Source organism: Anomalospiza imberbis, chromosome 1, assembly GCF_031753505.1.
Source record: "Anomalospiza imberbis isolate Cuckoo-Finch-1a 21T00152 chromosome 1, ASM3175350v1, whole genome shotgun sequence".
In the NCBI taxonomy this organism is placed as follows: Eukaryota; Metazoa; Chordata; class Aves; order Passeriformes; family Viduidae; genus Anomalospiza; species Anomalospiza imberbis.
This window is the reverse complement of record NC_089681.1, coordinates 84,312,561-84,333,758: the sequence shown is the minus strand read 5'-3', so window position 1 is coordinate 84,333,758 and position 21,198 is coordinate 84,312,561. Positions and strand designations below refer to the sequence as shown.

General features: G+C 38.8%; 1 long non-coding RNA gene across 1 annotated transcript in view; it reads right to left on the bottom strand.

The window, feature by feature from the left end:
* LOC137478449 (uncharacterized) overlaps positions 1 to 21,198 on the bottom strand; it is a 169,715-nt gene that overhangs the window by 52,441 nt on the left and 96,076 nt on the right. The window contains exon 4 of the long non-coding RNA XR_011001579.1: positions 14,742 to 14,856. This is a non-coding gene — a long non-coding RNA (uncharacterized lncRNA). The remainder of the gene's footprint in view (positions 1 to 14,741; positions 14,857 to 21,198) is intronic.

Below are 21,198 nucleotides of genomic sequence, written 5' to 3'. Positions count from 1 at the left end.
CAATTTAAAATGACTGAATCCAAAGTCTAACACTTGTATCTGCCTGGCTCCAAATACAATCAAAACTGATGTGATGTGTGCATGCTCCTCTGATCGCACTAAGATATATAATAATAGCCTTGATGTCAAATGCACATTGCTGTGCTGTACTAGGACAGGGCCTGAGACACGGAAGACATGGAAGTTTCCTGAGGAATACATATGAATCCTTTACTGTGACTTAAGAAATGTTTCCACTGCCTGGATTTCTTTTCCAATGCCTCCAGCTAAATTAAAAGCAGAAAGGAGACAATTTTTCAGGAGCTCTTTCAGCACATTATAATTAGAGATAATTTCATCATCTTTAACATCCTGTAGTCAAATAAATGCTGATTTGAGCTGCAGCATCCACAACTGTAAAGTTGTGTGTATTCCCATGATCAGGGCCAGGGCTGTCATCACAGGGTCCAGACTGTCACCCCAGCTCTTGCCATGTCTACTGGCTGGGGCACCACAATGCCCACAAATTTTTGTTATTAGCATTCTCACACATGCTTCTGTACTGACTAAGTCCCATATAAGTCTCTTGAGTGATGATAATTAATTATGGTGGTTCCTTCTTAATTTTTTTTTAACTTTTTTTAAAAACTCTCTAATAATATTGGTATAGTAAGCTATTAAAGGTACATTATTTCCAATTTTTTGATACAGAATACAACCTAGAGATACCAAGCTCAGAGCTAAAAACATCCCCCAACTTTTAAGTCCCTCCACATTGTATGCTTTTAGAATAAACTTGGACAGACAAAACCCTTGTTGCTATTGTATAGTGAATTATTATTGCACTGAGGAACACATTGGTGAAATTGCTAGCTTGGTAGACTACTACTACTACTTGATCTCATAAAGGGTTTCTACAACAGACTCCTCCTGAATACCTTGGAAGTTCATATAAAGAACTCCTGCAGGATTTTAACTCTTACTGATTTTAAATACCTCTACCATCCTCTGTGTCTATGTTGGAAACAAAACAAAACCATATGATAGGAGAAAGAAGAAAAGAAAGTGAAAGGTGGAATATGATGGCCCCTACAGACCGGTAAATCAGACTGCTGTTGTATGCAAACACATAAAAGCAGTTAGAAAATATCACTAAATACAGCTTGGGTGGATTAAAATGGGGCCATTACTTTTAATCATTCTCTCTGAACTGATTTTCTTGGAAATGTGTCAGATTTATGTCAAGTCCTGTAAGACATCTGATATAGTAGCATAGAGGAGCTTGCTGTTTTTAACTAGAGATGTGAATTAGCAGACTTATAAGGCAGATAAGGAGATACAGGGGATATGGGAGTATCCAGTGCTGAAAGGGAATATTAAGAGAAATCAATAACATAAAGGAAGTTGGGGAGGCTGTAAGAGCCTTGATAACTGGAATAAAATTAGTGAGAACAATATTTAGTGATTCAAAGCAGAAGAATCTCTACTTGGCAGGTGACAAGTATTTCTGCTGTAAGGCGATTTAGTTGAGTCTGCACCTACACTGGGAGGCAGGGGATTTGCTTGGAGCATTCCGTCATCTGCTGCTTTCTTCTGGCCTATGCACCTGGATTTATCCAAGGAGTATGTGGATGCCCCATCCCTGGCAGTGTTGGAGGCCAGGTTAGATGGGGACTTTAGCAACCTGGTCCAGTGAAAAGTGTCCCGGCTCATGGTCGTGGGGGTGGAACTAGATTATTTTTAAGGTCCTTTCCAACCAAACCATTCTGTGACTCTATGATTTCCACCCCAAAGAAACAAGTTGAAGGCACTGGAGATGTGAAAGGATGGATATAAAGGTAGAATGCTGAGAACCACTCCTTTTGCCTCCCTTTATATTTACACATGCAGAATGGCAATGAACTGCCAGCATGAATGGCCATGTGTTCCACTGCTGCAATAGGAACATGAACTTTCCAGTCAATCTGCTCCAAAACCATTTATTGCCTTCACAGTAATTTGGATTTGCAAGTCGAGCTTGAAATAACATATGTGAAAGAGTGTTGTTCCAGACATCAAAGTTAATGCATCCTGGATTTTCATCTGTATGGTGTAAGGTTAGTACAGGTTCCAAAGAGCTGCTCCAGCAATCCAACAGGGCACCACACCCCAGAGAGACTCTGCAGGGTTTCAGTCTGCCTCCCTGCCAACTGCTTTTTGGGGTTCACATGCATTTCCATGGACTTTTATGGACCAGCTCTGACACTGAACTTCAATGTTCAGGATTCTCTGTGTAGCTTAAGTGGCTGTGGCATGAGCAAACACATCACCGGAGCTGCCAGGCAGGTCACCTGTGCATACAGCTGGGAGGTGTTGTGCAAGTACCACTGGCATGGGCATTTGCCTATGCAAATGTAGACACTCTACGGGGTTCATCTAAACACAGGCAGCTCTAACAGTCTGTCAAGCCCCAGAAAAGCTGTACAGGTGGTTGGAACAGGGCTATTCCTTTTCAACAACTGACAGAGCACCTATGTCTTCACTTAGTATAACTGAACACAACAAGAAAAAAAAGCCCATATAAACGAATAAAAAATGTGAGTCTGCATAAAATTTCCTAATATGTTTCTTCCCAAGCTCATCTCTGATAGGTATCTACACATTGGCCACAAGCCAGAATGGGTTACACATTGTGAAAGACATGCATACTTTACATACATTGCATTGCTACATACAGAAAACAAGTTTCATGCCCTGTCTGCTAGAGTCCAGAAAACAACATTTTCTTTTTCCTAAAAGATCATAAAACTCAGGAAAAGGTATCCTCTTTCATAATGTGGGGAACAAAAAACCTTAGCAAGTTTCTGAATTAGTAAGCCAAAAGGAAGAAGAGGAAAAAAGTGCATGATCATTGCCCCAGGTTCAAAATATTTGTATTTCCTCAGTCAGACTCTTTTTTTTTTGTTTGTTTGTTTTGTTGTTGGCTTAGGTAGAAGGAGAGATCAATTTAAATTCACAATTACATTTTTTCCTGAAAATATTCTAATGAGTCATTTTAACCAGATAAGAAATTTACCAAAACATTCTTTGAGTAAGAAGTGTAAAAGTTTTGACAAACAAGAGCTTGTCTGTCCCCCAGAGAAGAGGCTGTCCCAGTTTGTCATCCCAAGGAAAAGACAGTTTATTGAAGAAATGACAGTCCAAATTATCAATTATGCAAGTCCTGTGCTTTTGCAATGTCTAGCTCAGCAGACTGCATCTAGGTGGAGATGAACTACTGACCTAAAGAGCTTGTCTCTATAGGAAACTATACCTAAAACTACACATGTAAACATCACTTCAGTCTATTAATACAATCTGAAATATTTCATTGGATAAATTGAATAAATTGCTATCATTATCTTTTTGCCTGAAACCTTCTTCTAAAAAAAATGAAATTACCAAATAAAACACATCCAATTACAATTTTTTCACTCCTAATCTGTCTCTCCATGACTAAACTAACACATGCTTACAAAGGTTAGCCTTGGGCTCTGTTGTACAGTCACCTCTTCTGTGTTTCAACTTGCTGCAAACTTTTTTAAACAGGAAAAAAAAATATTGAGCTAGAAGAAGTTACTAGGGTTACTGTTTCTTGACTACTGTTGATATGAAAAGAAGATTTAGGGTAAAAGTATTCAGAGAAACAGACAGAAGAAGCTGTGGATCTAATCTAATCCTTCGTCTATATAAGAGCACATTAGATTTTATTACTGATGTTCTGAACTTACCCTCAGTGGCACAGGGGTAGCTAATAATTCCAACCCAAGTGCAAAGGAAAGGTGAGACAGGCATGCCAGAAACAATTGCTAGTAGGACTGCAATTAGAATAAAACACTTATTTCAGAAAACAGATGTGTCAAAAAAATCTAGCTGATGGTCAGCACCAGAAATGATTTTTCAAAAGTCAGAACTGCAAAAGAACTTCTGGGTGCCCATGGCCTTCTCATTATTTTTCCATTTCAGCCTTTTTTTGCTGCATTCCTTTCTCTTATATCCTTTAATTCCTTTCTGTCTCCTGCTCCTTCCTAGACTTTGGCCTAATATGTACTATTCTCTGACCTGAATTCCTAGATAGACCCTTTCTTTTTGTTTGTTCTTTCCTTTCCATGCCCTGTACCTTGGTTTTGTTTTTTTGTTTTTTTTTTCTTTAAGAAAATTAATAACTTGGGTTATTTATGAACCTGGAGAACCAAGATTTATTGAAATTGTAGTTGGGCATTACCTGAAGCTTCATTAGCAGGATACAGCTCTGAAGACCGAGAACTCTACATCATTCTTGTATTAATTATATTTTTTGTGGCTATTTATCATCATTTTTCTGATAAGAAAGCAGAAAGGGTTAGATTGCATGGTCAAAATTATTAAATTACATGAACCAGGTGCTTCACCTCTTGACAGCTGGCTATGAAGTGATGTCCTCAGCAAAAACTCCAGGTCAGGAATTCACTAAAATTAGACAGTGATCATTGCTTTTGAATGCTTTCCACTTATCTGTCATAGTTTGGGACTACCTCTCTTAATAAATTTACTGGCCTGGTGGACTGAAACTAGAAATGAAAAAGCTTTCCTGGACAGACACAAAGTCAGTCTTCAGCATCTTGCTGAAGTACAATGAAACAGCAGCTTGCAAAATTGTCTTTGATCCAGGAGTTTAGGTTGAACTGTAGTGGAGGGATTTATATCATGTTAAGGAACATATAGCAGAAGAAGACCAAAGCCAGTCTGGATTGGGATATTTTTTTCTTTACCAGAATCAAGTGATGGAATTTTAATCCTCTTCAGGAGCCAAAAACACAGCCCTGAACCACTTCTGCCATTCATAGTTGGCAACTTTAATATGTTTTTATCTTCAGTTCCTAGAGAGCAGCATCTCACATGTATTCCCATCAATACATCACTGAAACTTTTGAATTATAGATCCTTAAATAAAAAGTGCACCCTTAAAAATTGTGAGCCAGGCTAATACACTTGATTGAATCAGGAGTTATTAATCTGCAATTCTTTAGAGTTTCATTTCTTTCTACTAAGTATTTGCAGCCTTTTCTGACCAGTGCTGGGTATTTTTTTTTTCTCCATTTGAAGAAGCTCCTTTAGCAGTGCTACAACAAGCTTCTCCCATTTTTCACATCTTCAATTTTTTTTAGCTAAACCTGTGCTGGCTGCTGCTTCTTGTGCTGTTGTATTAGACCCAAATATTTTGAGTTTTGGGCATCATGCTTATGGTGCCTTTTGTTAGTACAGAACAGAGAATCACACAGCCATGGAAATCAGACAAAAGCAAAGGTGCTTTTCTAGTTTGCTTCATGTTGACTTTACCATATACGCTGGTACCCATGAGCTTTCATCCCTTTAACAGCAGGAGTAGGAAACCACTCTCCCCCTGTATTTGATACAAACTATTGCAAATATCACACTGTAGAAAAGATTACAAATAGCCTGGGCCAATGTTGGTTTTGTAGTCACCTTGTGCATGCCACATCCACGTGTGATGTGTACTTGGTTAACTCTACTGTGTTTTGCAAAGGCTGAGAGTTAAGAAACACTGCCCTTGAGAACATGTTTTAAGCTAAAAGGACAGCATAAATATACTGGCATATATGTTAGAAAGAAAAAAATTGCTACAGCTGGCTCTTTAGTAGCCCAGGACAACATCAATGTTCCAAAGGACACAATGCAAGTCCAGCTCACAGCTGTGCATCCCCCCCCCTCTGCAGCACAGATGCTGGCTGCTGTGGACAAGCAATGGGGCCTTTGCTACTCATGGAAGCTGTTGCATTTTGACAGCAGGACACAACCTGTTTACATATATCCTGCAGGAAAAGAAGGGTTTGCAGGCCAGAGAAGCCACCAAACAACTAACCATGCTTTGCCTAGAAGAGTGCCCATCTCCAGTCCATGCATCCATGTGTAGAAAGCCAATAAATGCCAACACCTCAAGGGAAGAGTGAAGTGGTGTTCTTGCAGAGGATTAGGAATGATGACCAAGCAGTCCACAGGACTTCCTTTGGGAATATTTGCACACACTCAGGACCACTCCACAGAGGCAAGCACATATTCATCTTTTACCACGTGGGCTTCAGTGGAAATTCTCCTGGTTTTGTCAATCCCAGCTCCATAATGAATAAGGGAGAGGATGGATGTGCCAAATATTCTGGCCACATTCATAGTGGTATTGCTAGCTCTGGCCAATACAGAATGATATTAAGATGTCCTGTATTTAAGTGTATGTGGACTGAACAAGCATGCAATGTGGTGGTAACAAGGGCTGACAAAATATCTTTACTCCAGTCCAATCTATCAACCCTCCCTCTGTATCTGGCTCTCTGTGTGGCTACTTCTTAGTAAAACTGTTCTGGAGAGCAAGGTCTTCCTTTATTTTTGGAAAATAGTTTTATAATAATATTTCAGAAATTAAGGACAGAATTCAGTTAATAGCTGGAGAAGGCATTTTAATTTATTCAATCTTTTTAGATGAATAGATGTCCTTTAGATGAAAAGATGGTTTTTAGATATCAGCAGTGACCGCACGTTTGAAGTTCTGTTGGGCAACTGATTCCACAACCCCCAGTCATAATTAACCTGCAATCAGGGTAAGAGAATTCAACTAACCTACCAAGGTGGATCTTAGAAATTATCAGAAACATTAAACAAAAAACTAACGGTGGCTAGTAATGGTCAGTCAACACAATAAAAAATAAATTCATTAATAGGAAACAACTAGTTCCACTACAGCTTTGTTCTTTGACATTTAGCTTTTACTGAGCAGAATATAATGGAAAGGACATTTGGGCTCACCATGAGCTTAGAAGTAGGAGCCAGACCTCGGAATTTTGCCAGTGAGATTCAAAAACCAAAAGCAGCAACAGGCAAAAACCAAGAATTTTAACTCCTTTGCCCTCAATGTTCCTCCTTTGTTTAATTTTTCTGTCCAGAAAAGCAAATAAACAAATAATAGTTTTAAAGCACAAACAAACAAACACACCAAAACCCAGCCACAATGTTCTACAGGTGACCTTCATGTGCTATTTGCAATGTAGGAGGGGGCTGGAGGGAAGGAGAAGAGAAGCAGTAACTTTCATGTGCCTTTTTGTGGTAATCATCTATGTTAACCCCACTGTTAATGCTGTAATATCTATTTCACCTTCACACCATGCAAGATGTCTGGAGTCCTTTGAAACAGAGATTAGTCACTTGCACCTCAAGGGCATTACGATGTTAATTGTATCTAGCTGCATTTAAACATTGAAACTTCTTTTTCATCCAAAGGACGAACAACAAAATAATTTTTTGCACCCTGACTCACAAGGGAGAGCCACTTTCTGAATGAGTGCTACCACCTTTGGGCAATACCTGACTCTTCCTGGCAAGTGCTGTTTCTCTAATTGAGTGCCCCAGCAGCAAATGTTTCTGAGAAGGAAGGATCAGATCACTGAGGAAGAATGAACTTAAAAAAGAAACAGCAAAAATTTTTTAAAAAAAGAAATCATAGTTTATAATAAGCACACATTAAAATACTTTTTCTGTTCATTTGAGAATAGTGGGTCTGAACAATTTCAAATTCTGAAAGCAGAGAATGGGAACAAGAAATGTTCCAAGATTACATAAGAATCTGGCCAGTTTACCTGTGCTCTGCTTCTTCTAGAGATGAACGTGTGGAACTTTCCATCAAAGAGGGGGCAGAAATTTCCTTCATTTTTCCTCTTTTGGTTCTCTCCCTTATATCCTGCTGTTGTAAGGAAATGTCACCCTTTCAAGTTTTATGAAATACCTGGTATTATTCCTCCAGTTGGGAATGGATAGGATTTTCATAGAATTTCAGCTGTCAAAATACTTGATTACTACAACACATAACTGTTGAAAGAAGCCAGATGGAAAGTGTAGAAGTTTCCAGCTTAAATACTGAACAAATAAACCTCACTAAAACTGGTTTAAATCGATGTTCATTTTTGTTATAACCACCTATGTTTGTTCCATTTTACATATCAATTTCAACTTTCCAATTGGAAAACTTCAAAAGAAAAAATATTTCATGGAAATACTTATTTATCAGTAATTCCCAATTTCACTGATAAAACAAGGGATAAAAACTTAGCATATGATTACAGCATTAAATGCCACAAATTGATGAACCTTGTGATAAAGATAAATAGGATCCTAAATTCTGTTTAAACATCACACTACCAATGAAATCTACAGGTATGAAGCCCTTACTTGGCTGAATACTGTAGGGCAGTGATTTTTAATTTAAACCTAGGTTAGTTTTTTTTTTTCCTTAGGTTGGAATGATTACCTGTCTTGCAAGGTTCTAGTTTTGATAATTGGCTTGTGATCATTACTGGCACAAGTTTCACAGGGGATTGAAATTTCAGCAATACTGCACTGAGAATTTATACAAATATTTGATAGGCTGGCAAGACACGTGGTTAGAAGAAGCCAAAGGATGTAGACAGCCTAGAAATGCAACATGATTCCTAAATGGAAGAGCAGCAAGAAAGAGAATGAAAAATTTCATCTATTTAATAATGAGTGGCACCAGTAGACCCACTTATTTTCTCTCTGCTTTCTTCCAGCCTTTCACTCTCCTCCTATAAACAAACAAACACCACCCCTATCATCTTCTGTAACAGATTTTGTCACAGTCCTAAATATTTTAATATATACATAAATGCAGAGAAAAACTTAGGTTTTTTCCATTCTGCTAGCAGAATCCATATGTTCTGTTTCCATATATGCTTCTTTGAATTTTTTTCTGTGGGATCTACTTTTCTCCAATATGCAGATTTCTTGTACAACCATGTATTTCTTCCTTTAGAAGCTCTCCTATTTGTAGACAGGCTTTTCATCCTTTTTCTGCAACTACGCCTCATAGTCAAGTTCTGGAATGTTTCTTTCCCTCTGGGCTTGTTATTCATCTGTCTCTTCTCAGAGGCAGAGAATACTTCATCTTCCCCAAATGCAGGACACTAGACACATGTAGATATGAGAACTATGCTGTTTCTTACAGGAAAGTATTCCCAGGCTGCTAAGTAAGTCTCATGGTCCTCTGTAACAGAGACTAATGCAGCCAATATACAAAAATCATTGTGATTCTCCAGTAGCTCCCATCTGATTGGAATCATCCTGAAAGACACACTCCCAAGCTTAAGTAATAGAAGATCGTCCCAAAGATGAGAGACAAGAGAATTTCCCTCAGGCCCAGACCCCATTCCAACATTCTGAGAGAACCTTCTTGATACTGCAGATGTTTCATGCTTTAATATAACACTTTTTAAAATAAAGAACCTTCTCTTCATACTTTAACTTTCATGAACCCTGAGCAAGATTATATGAAGAATCAGCCAAGAATCAGCCAAGCTTTACAAGCCCCACTGTCAGAAAAGCACTGCAAGTTTATCTCAGATTTGCAGGGCCAGCTCATTGCCCACAAGCAAAACCAACCTTTGCTTTTCCCTGTCTGTCAATTTCTCAAGCTCATTAATCAAGGTTATTTTCATTTTCTTAACAAGACAGAACTGTTAGAGCAGGGGAAAAGCTGTATATTTGTATTTTACTTTATTTTAATAACAAACCAAGAAAGGGAATGAGGAAATGAGAAATCATTTGTCTGAAGACACCTGAATCTGAAACCAAAAAATTCTGTAGAAACCAGCCATCTCTATTTTAAGGTGATAAAATATTCAGGACTGCAGATGATATGCTTCTCATTTCCCTGTGGCTGCTCTTTAAACTCTGAAATAAGATTAGATAAAATTTATATTTAAAAAAAAAAAAAAAAAGAGCAAACCCAAACCACCCCACTTCATATTCACAGTTTAACCACACATCAATGTTAAAACACTCATGTTTTTTAGCCTGTACCTATCACATAGGTTAATAACTAATCTCCAGAGGATTGGAACAAAGGCTCCTTTTATTTTTAACGTTTTAGCACCAGTTTCATCTGGGGGGGAATTGCTGGGGAATTAATTTTTCAGAGACTCAGCCAGAGCAGGGCAGGGGCAGGGAAGGAGTGCAGGCTGAAGAAGAAGCTGATTCTGTTTCACTCTCTAGTTCATGGCTCCCATACACTGCTGGAGGATTAAGTGGCTATGGAGGATAAACCACACTCTCCTAGAGGTCAATTCACTGATGGAAATTTCAGCCATAAATTCTATGTAAAAAGTAATGCGAAACACAACTGGGCTGCAATATGCCCATCTACTCAATTACAGCAAAAATCAGAGGACACTCCACCCACATGTTGCAGGAGATATTAAATCTGTGTAACAATCTGAATTGCAAGTTTAAATCCAGATACTGGAGAGAAGTCTGGACAGCTCTTCCAAATGGGCTAAATAGTTTGTTTCAAGAGCAGAGAGTTGGGTTGGATTTTCCCCTGGGAAAATATGTTTTGTGACACCTTCCTACACAGAAGCTGTGTGGTACCCTGACCCACTGCTGGTGACAGAAAGCCAGTCCCTACAGAGCAGAATTTCAGGAGAGCTCATCAGATGCTTCTGGCAGCTATCTGCCAACTGTGCTGCATGTGGACAAGCTCATTAAATTCAATTAAGCAACCTTACAGTTGCAAGCAGGGCAGACACCCTGGCTGGGATTTGAGCAATTGGGATCTGTACTGCGTCTACCGCCAGTCAAGGCCAGGATTTGGATTTGGCACCTTTTATAGGCAGCATATGCACACACCACAGGATGCAAGAGTCCAAGTTAACAGTTGCATTCCTGTTTCTTTAGTTCACTGGCTGATGAGTGCTACTTTTCCCACTGAAGTTATACCTTGCAGGTGTCCTGACTTTGGTGGAAAGCAGAATTGGATGGAAAACCAAATGTAGCAACAAACCATGGAACCGTTATTCACTGTCTGATGGCAAGGAATAGGCATAGCTGCCTTGGAAAGTGCACACCTAGCCACATAATCATTCTACAATTGCTTCTTAATGCAAAGGATAAAGCCTTTCACCTCCTTTCAGCCTTTTCCCATGGCCAACACTACTGTTCTGTAATAACTCATCTCTGAGTAACAAAATAAACAGCATTACAAAATAATTTCTGAAGCCAAATATCTGATAAAGATGATTAATGCCTCATGAAATGCCCAAGTCATATTTGCAATAATTGCAATATTTGAGATGGATAAGAGGAGAGATATATAGGATTTGCTGTAAGGCTGAATTATCTACAGGAAGTTCATGTGAAAGTCACGCTACCATCTAACTCGCTGGTACCTGCCAGGCATACTCCTTAACAGCTGGCTTATTTGTTTTCTGGATTTTAGAACTAGAACTGTTAGAGTTTTGAGACAGATTTTTTTTAAAGCTACCTTCATAAATATCCTCATTCTTGAGAGAGACTGTATTGATCTAGAAACTGCTGCACAAATACAGGAATCTTTCCCTGTATTTGTGAACAGAGTTTTGGGGTACTCTTGAATGGCTGCCCAAACCAAAGTTTCACAATGTTTGTTCAAGACAAAGTTTGCCAGCAAATACAAATGTTCTTTCAAAGAAAAGTGATGTATTTCTTCTCCTGAACAACTCAGGTGGGTATGTCCTTTAATTTCCCAGCATGACAAAAATCTAAATATTTGGCACGTGCTCTGGGGGAAAGAAGACTGAAAGGTACTATCTTAGGGGGCTTCAACCACTTCTCATTATATAGTCCATAAACTGTGAAGACAATTATGGATAACTTCTTTTTTTTTCCTATGATGGGATAAAGAAACTCTTCTGTTTATAATCATAGATTGTCTCAGTAACCAGCTAATACACAATAGGGTAACATTTGATGAAAGAACAATAGGAAAGAGATACTACTGTTGGCAGCCACCTACTCCAGAGCTCTCATATTTATTAAAGAAAAATTATTATTATTATTATTACTACGTCATTTTGTTAATAATGACTGAACACTTTGTAAGGATTGTTAAAATCTAAATTCACAACTGGAGTTGTTCTGACTGGACATAACTGTTTTGTTTTTGCTTTCGTGATGCCTTAAGGTTCTCTCTTATAGTCAGTCACTTCTCTGGTGCTAATGAAAAGCCTTGCTGCAAATACTCTAATTTAATTATTATTCTATGACCACTCCTATACCCCCCAGCCCCAAATTGCACCAACATGAACAGCAGTGGCAAACAAGCACAAACAGGGCATTAAAAAGGTCAAAGAAAATTTGTTTTCAACTTTAAAAAGGTATTTCTGTAAAACTTTTCTCAGCACCTGCTGAGTCTTTGTAGCCCATAGAGTTTTCTGTACTCCTGCAAACTGCTCATTTCACATGCAGAGGCAAGGAGGAAACATCTGGAAGAGGAAAGCTGGCACTGAGAAGGATCCTTCTCCAGCCATTTGTGTCTATCATGTGAAATTCCAGGCTGCCTTGAACAGTCAAAGTGTAGCAGAGAAGGAATGTGGACAGACTTTTCCCACCATTTCCAGAGCAAACAAGTAGATACAGGGAAATGCCTTGCAGGCCCAACTGAACACAGATGGGTGCACAGGGGATATGGCTGAGCCACCACACTGTGTTTTGCACATTCAGTTTTTATAGCAAGCCACACAGTCATCTTTTTCTTAAGGTGTACTGCAATATCCAGTCACTTGTGGCTACCACCAAAGAGCCTGGTGGTTTAGCACATTCAGACTTACATCCAGACTTTTTTTACCCATCAGAAGACTCAATGAGTACCAGAAACACCATTACTTGAGCCCTTCCTGTGACTGCAAAATCCCAGCGCAGGAGATGGAGCATGCCTTGCTCCAAAGGCTAAACACTGAGGGCAAAGCACAGTTGCCAGTGCTTCTCTGCCCAGTCAACACAAGTGCTGTGGCAGGAGACACCAACAGAATTGGCATGGCCTTCATCTGCTCCTCTGGTGTTTCTCTCCTTGATTCTCCAAAATGCCTTTGAATAAATCCCGCTTCCTCCCTTGTTAGGAAAGAGGGAAGCTGGTCTGAAATCAGCTTAGTCACGATCACTGATGCAGTTGCACCGCGCTTACTGAAACAAAGAAACCTTTTCCACCCACACCCAATCCGATATTACACTACCCTGACCTATAACAATACATTTTTGGAAGTACTTGTCAAGAGTGACAATTTTCCTAACAAACACTATGACAGAGGAATATTAGAAAACAAGCAAGCACAAAAACACGCAGTAAATGTGCCTTTGGAAACTACAACATTTCCTTTATTTACAAGGAACAAAGAACCTCATGTGGGTCAGGAATAAAGAGAAATCAGCCTCCAGCTTTCACAAATTAATAATAATGTGTAGAAAACATAGCGTTTTTGTTAAAAATAAAGATGCAATTTGTAATTAACTAAGGAACAAGAACTATTTCTTCTAGAGCCAATCTAGTGAGGTCTTTACAACTGGCATATTCTGATCTCATCTGTTTCCCTATGGGCAAAGAAGCCGATCTTGAGCTTTCCTGCTGCAGATCAAAGTGATGGCTACAAATGTTAGTAAAAACAAAGTCTCCTCTAGTGTCAGGCAAAACAGGATAAAAAGTAAACAAGAAAAAACTTCTGCACAATGATATAAGACAAAATGGGAGAGTACTTCTGCCATGCTAAGAAAGCTGAACATCTACTAAATCTTGGATTTCAACAAGTATAACATTATTATGATAGGAGACTGGTTACCATATATGTGTCAACTCTCTGGGGAATCTGATTTTTATTTTCCTTCCTGTTCAAGGGACAGTTGTTCATATATTTATTTGCATTGCCATAATGTGGAGATGCAGGCTGTGATCAGAGGTCCATTGTGTAAGGTGCTGTACACACAGTTTATCAAAACAGCCTCCGCTTCAGAGACCCTTCAGTCTAAACAGGGAAATTCTAGAAGTCCCGAGGGGAAACAAAAGCTTGTAAGGTTTCCAAGAGAGAACCAGAAAGTCTTTGGAAAAGCATCTTTAGGTGGCATTTTAGACTAAACGGAAATCTTGATGTTCTCATTTCAGTGATATATTTCCTTGGGTTTGTGTCATTAGAAATCTTACCTGTATTTTCTCAGCAATTAAATCAAAACCATTGCAGATAATAAAACTGAGATTTGAAGTTTGTGCCCATTGCAGAATCTAACCAGAGTATCTTTCTATCAGAGAATTCATTGCTTTATGAATTCTCACAATTCCTTCTCAAACATCAGGTACCAGAAATTCCTCATTTACTCCTCATCTGCAAGTATTGCAAACTAACTCCTTCTTACTCCACTACTTGTTCCATCTTTCTTGAAGATCAAGGAAACTTGGAAAAATACAGAAAGATGGTCCACACGAGTGTTTGTCACATGGGGGAGAGAGAAATAAAAATTCTGAAGGCAAGTCCACTGGTGCATTTTCAAAATTAAGGCCTGAAATATCTTGAGAAAATACTTTGAAAGTAATGTTTTCAAAGAAAATGATTCTCAGATTTGTTTATGCAAAAAAAAAAAATGCAAAACAACAGAAACAGGTGTGTTCCTATACAAATTATCTTGCATCCATTTAGAAAGAAAATTATTAAACATACAGCACAATGCAATGTCACCCTCTAAACATAAATATGCACTAGAAAGAGAATTGTGGGCATTTTAAGCAGGAAATAAATAAATGGTGGGCAGGGGACAAGGAGTTTAGGGAGATAGCTTTATTGGGAACGCCACTGTTTGAGGGCATATACTTCCTTCTCCATTCTAGAAAAGAAAAGGATGAAGCAGGGAACACAAAAACTCAAGGGTGATGCCAAGATGATGCTTACCTTCATGTTCATACAGAATCACAGCATCATGAAGGCCCTTGTGAACCTCCTGTCTTTTTCCAGCAACAGTACGCTCCCCGTGGCCTCTGAATGGATTTCAGGATTCTCTACGAGTCTGCAAAGAAAGAGATGGATAGACTGAAGAGATCCTTGCTTCTCGGCTGGGTGGTTGGTAGAGCTTCATCACTTAAAAATTATTTCCCTAAAGGGACTCTAGATATGCATTAGACTTCTGTCCTACATTTTGGCAAGAAGCAGAGATCTTAAAAGGAGTGTTACTTCTGCTGGGATGTGCTGGAGGACAAGGTGAGCAAGACGTGAGAGTGAAAAAGCAGCACATTTCTTGCTAGTTATTTGGACCAGGCTGCACCCCCTTAGCCTTCCTTTGTGAACATCAGTAAAACACTTTTATATTCCATAGAAATATTGCTGCTAGAACAATGGACAAAACTCTGATATGGAAATGCACGGAATTCCTGGAAATTAAGGGAGAAAAAATTGTTATAAAATTCACAAGTATTAATTAATTTTAAAAGATGTAAATGTTATCCATTTTACCACTTACAGAGTTTCGTTCTGATCTTATGTTTCAACAGTTGAACACAGTAAAAACACTTCACTAAGGTCAGATTGCAAGTGCTGTTTTTCTTCTAAGCAAATAATGGCACAATCTACTTTGGCACTGCTAGCTGTTAACAGCACCATAAAAATTTCTTATTTTGTACACCATCTTTTGAGTCACAAAAATGTTAATCCCTGATAGACCTGGAGGACCTAATTTTGTAAAAAGCAGAACATGCCTGATTTAGTAAAGGGATTTCTGTTCTGAAGCTTTCAAATCTCTTTTTCACCTTCCTGTCAGTCACTTTTAGTGGAAGCAACGTCATCTAATCTAGAGAGAGAAAAAAGGGTATAAAAAAAGCTAGTTCAGCAGTATGGCAGCCCATTGTGCTGTGTTCCAGACATGAGATTCATAAATTCTTTAGTTGACAAATGACCTTAAAAAGTACATAGTTGTGAAGAGCAAAGGCAGATGAGAGCCCAAGTATTTGAAAGAAACTGCAAGTCAGGGACTCGGTAGTAGGCAGGCTGACCTGGCCAACTTCACCGCTGTCAGCTTCTGGTAGCCTTCCATTTCAAAGTAAGGAGAAGACTGCAGAGTTGTTGGACAAAAACTGCTAAAGCATTGTCAGGTAGGTGTTTTTATAAATTTTGCTGATAACAAATTCCTAGACAGCAAGTCTTTTACCAAACACGGATGCAATACTTCAAAACAGCTGCTGTGCCCTTGTGTGATTGAAGTAATTAGTAAGACAGTGGCTTCTACAAGTGTTTTTTTATTTTGGGTTATTTTTTTTGTTGTTGTTGGTTAGTTGGTTTGGGTTTTTTTTAACTTAAACTCTGGTTAGCAAAATTAGTCTAAAATATGCTGAATTCTTAAGCCACTGCCATTCAAGTGGGGCTAGAGATTTGATATAGAGCAATAAATTACAGAAATTTTTAAAATCAGTGGAAAAACCACTGACATTTTAACCAAGCACCGAAGAAATGAAAACCTGGAATGTCATATTTTTAGTCTTTATTACTCCCTCACTCTTCATCTGACCATGTTATCTGTCCCTGGAGCATTAACTGCATCTGCTATAAAATCTATACAGTAGACAAAGAGGTTCCTATGCTTTGGATCAGCTATTCTAATCTAGGAAATTCTTTTTTTTGTAGTGAAGTTTTAAGGTTTTGAGAAACATTCAGCCTTTGTTATAACTTATACAGGAATAAACTTAAACTCTAAATTCACTAAATGAAACCTGTTATTACCAAGGACCACAATGAAGAGAGATATTTATTCAACATGGTTTCCAGTGTCAAGGACTAAGGTCGTGGTTTATGGTTGTTTCTTATGTAATGGACATGAAAGATAGAAAGGATTCCATTTTAGGACAGAATTAAAATGAGCTATTTAATATACTAAAAGCTAGTGCATACTGTGTTGCAAGTCCACAGTGTTCCAGAGTGTCAATTGCTGCCTAAGCCATTAAAGAAATTAAATGGATTAAGTTTCAAAAATAACCTGTGAGCTTCTGAGAAACAATTTCTGTTGCCCCTCAAGACAACCTGTGTATTACTAACTGCATAAAGATCAGGGTAGCCTGAATCCCTCCCTTGGTTGCATGCTGGGTGGGAACATGCACCTCAAGCCTTCCAGCCTAAATATAAGGCTCTTATGAGCTTGAACCACCAAGTGAAACTCTTCACTTCCTTCAGTTTCACACAAAGACCACATAATGCCACAATTTTACATTCTCTGAGTATCCCCAAATCAGACCAACTGTAAAACTGGCCAAAGCTTATGCAAAAGATGCAAGACACTACTGCTCAAAACTAGTAGTCTGCATGGAAATAAACTGTTATCTGCCCTACTGCAGATAGTGGCAAAAATTTCCCACCTGCACATTTCCTGCATGTTTTTTTTTCCTTGCTCTCATATGTCTTAGCCTATTATGTGGTAATTGGTTACCACCACCAGGGAGATAAAACAACTCTTCCCTGGCAAGTACAGGAGAATTTCAGGGATAATTAATTAATGTTTTATTATGCAAATAGATATTTCTTTACAGCTGGAATTTTTCGTAGCATCGTATAATTGTACAAAGACTTAATCTCTGGTTCGGAAATCTCACAACCACAAATCACAGGAGGCTGGAAGTGCATCACTGCTGCTTGCCCTCTCCATACGCTCTTTCCTTTGACATCCACATTTAAAACCTTTGCAGACAGGGTTCAGGGATATAAGAAAATTTAGTCTGGAATGGCACAGCCATTCCTTTGTATAAGAGGGCACAATTTCAGGAGGACATTTTTACACTATTTACTTTCTTCTCTTCAAATGCCAGTCCTGTTATGTTACTCTTCCATGAGGTGTAAAACATGCAAGTGGATTCAGAGCTAGAGGAAAGGTTACTGAACAGGAAGCTTGATCCCACCAGATCATACACAGCCAAAATCTTGATTCCAGTAATGGGTTGAATTCAGCTCCAGGAAACATGGCAGCATAGATATTATGACAAAAAGCAGCCATGGGATCCCAGTATGAGTTAAAAATGAAGGAACCTGAAACAGAATATGTGGAAAGGAAAACTGGGCACTATTCTGGTTTTTTGGGTTTTTTTTTTGGTTTTTTTTTTTTTTTTTTTAATATTTAGTTATTCCCTCCACATAAAATTTTCAGGTATTTTATAGTAACAATCCACCAATAATTAAGGATTCTTTTTATTCAATATTTTCACCTTTTGAGAAAACCATAGTCTGGAGTTTAAAGACATTTAAAATTTCTCCAGTGGATCATCTTGTCTTCTCTATCAGCTGCCACAGTCACTTCAGTTACTGGCTTGGATTCTGCATGTTTCTGCAAGCAGTCCCTGCAATCTCTAACACTTCACATTGGTAAGCCTTTGCCTAAAACCTAGTATGAAAAAGAAGAAAAAAGCAAAGCTGGAAGACTAGGAAAATATTCCTTTAATTTTAAGAAAAAAAAAATGCTTTTTAGCTTTGATAAAAGATTGCCATCCCATTTCTATTAAAAAAAAAAAAAGGGAAAAAAAAACCCTGGAAAACAAAACTGCAGACTTGTGTGTCCCAAGCAGTTACTAAAGGCGCTTTTCCAGGCTTTGAAGGATGGTTTTCCCATGTCTCAAAAAGTCTTTCTTCCATGTTTATTACAGATGCCTAATAAAAAAAGAGTTTGCAAAGGTACTTTATCCTGTGACTAACTTACTTTTTCCTCTGCACATTTATTTTAGAAAATAGGAACTTATCTTTGAAAATTCTATTGCTCCATCAAATTTAGCTAAAACAATGAGTTCAAAAGTTTCCAGGAGGGTTGTTCAAACGAGTATAGCACATGTAAGTCTGTGGGCCCACAGGCAGTAGTTTTGGCCCAGTTCTCTAAGAAATACAGAAAGAGAAGAAATCCATGCTAAGAGGTAAGCAGAGAGTCCCCTGCTAAACTGGGCTGAGAGCATTAAATGGTCAGGCCATCAGAGAAGAGGTGACACAGGGTTTACGTAACCCAGCTCTACTGCCAGCAGGGGCAACAAGCAGGAAACATGAAGGTGGGAGGAGACAAGGGACAAAAGGAAAGAAAAGGAAAATAAAAAGCTTTGCTAGCTGATCTGGTTGATTGATGTGATTAATTGCCACCTACACAGGTAGGTGTTGCTTCTGTTTATTTAGCATTCTGCCAGCAACAAATGTTTGGGACTCCTGGTTGCTTCATGGACTTTGTCTACCTGGAAGTCAAAACCAGTTGTATCTTACACATCATCACTGACTAAACAAAACATCAGGAGCTCAAGATAAACAATCCTAAACAGCTGGATGCAGGGACAGTGCGTGCTCTCCCCACCTGACAGGGAGCCAGCAGCAGTGGGATCCATCCATGTCCTTACACAGCTCCTTCTCTTCTGCTATGCCTCCTTCCTCAGAAAGATGCTGGTAGATCACCAAGAGACTCATGGCTATGAATACTCCTTGAATCTTGTGACCTTGAAGATTTTAAAGTATCTGCTTCGTGTGCTCTTACCACTGGGGAAGACAAAGCAAGCAGGGAGGGCAAAGGGGAAAAAAATGACCTATCAGTACTGTTGTACCAAGCAAAGAAACTGAAATTCAAGAACATACAGGTATTGCATACAGGTATAGGAGCAGCATCTTTTGATTTTGTTTTTTGTTTCTGTATTTAAACATCCTGTCTGGACTGAGTTTAATGGAAACTGCCACATTTACAAAGAATAAGTAAAATGGAATACTGTAAATATTCTACCTTAGAATAAACATACACATTTTTGTTCCACAAATAGAGATTTTGAAAAATCTTTTCCAACTTTAGTCATGTCTGAGAAGCATATTTTGAAAACATCTCTTCAAGTGTTCAAAGGTTGAGTGACTGTTCTCTTTTAGCCACTGGCACATGTAAAGATATGTTACTGTTCCTCTGTCATTTAGAGCAGCTAGCATTTCAAGTATCAGTAATCTGTCTAGCAATCTGATTTATTCTCACCAGTTTCCACATATTAAACACAGCAATAGTATGCACCAAGGAAACAATAACTAGAGCCATGTCAAACATTTTTCTAAGGTTTCATTTCCAGTCTAGCTGACAACATTTTTTCATCACGCCAGGACTTCCCAACCTCTCACCAAGTCTGTGAGCACACCTCCTTTAGTAACATGCACAGCTACAAAAAGCAACATGCACTTAGATACTTGTTTCTAGTGCAAAAGAAAAACCTAACTGTAGGAAAACATACTTTCAGTCAATAGTCAATGCCCTAGAACAGAGAAGACATGGGAGAAAAAAAGGCAAGTTCATCAGCAGATCTGTTAAAAAAAGAAAAGCCATAGAGGGAGCTTGGAGCACTTTGTGTCACGCTGCTTCAGTGCTTTATCTTGGCCAGGGAACATACTGAGTGAGGCTTTCCCAGCTGAAAATAGGTGTCTATTGTTTTCACTTTTGGTAAGAAGCCAATTAGCTGTCAAACATGGTCATCATAAAATTGCTGGTGTGCATGGCAAAGAAAAAATACTTTTGTTACATGTTCACTTTGTCAGAAACAAGTTATAATGCAAGAATTTCAAGCAAGGATGGGGCAAGGGTTATGTCCTTGTTCACAGGGTAATCAACATGCAAACCTTCCTGTTCAGCTAGGCTTGAGATGATGAGGAAAATGGGAGAGGATTTATAGAAGACTCGTGTGTAACACCCAGAATAGGCATTACACAGAATGTTTTAAATACTACAGGACAACACCTCTTATATAATTACACCACCTCCTGATATGGATCCCAATATATACAGTCAGATGCTGAGATTTTTCTTTTTGTTGTCAGTGACATTTGCAGAGGACATGAAGAGAGCTGCATTGTCACAGGTGAGTGAAGCCAAAGTTGCACAGTACCAGAAAGGATCAATCTGCATTAGCACTGAGCAGCAACAACAGATTTGAGATATAACACATGCCCGCTTCCGCCTATTAGGATTGCAGCATTCTTTCAGCATGTAATTAGCACTGCTTACCTGTCTTAGCCAATATTCCTCTGCCTAATATGTGGCATTAAAACTAATCACCCAAGTATTGCAAATGCCACATTTCCAGTTCAGGGATATGCAGTGCCCAACCACCCAATCCTTCATACCAGCCAACATGACTGTCAGCAGAACAGTTTTCAGTAAGAACACCCAGCACCTCTAAGCCTAATGAGCACCTGTTTGGGCAGGGGTTTCCAGGCTGCCCTTGGAGCCAAGCTAAGCAAGCTCAGGTGTGGCTGTGTCCAGCCTGCCAAGACCTATCATGCCTGGGGCTTCTGAGGCTGGTCATTGCATGTGTACAGTACAGCGAAGGATGACGAACAGCTGATGCATGGCTGACCTTCCTTATTATGGCTTAAATCCTTAATC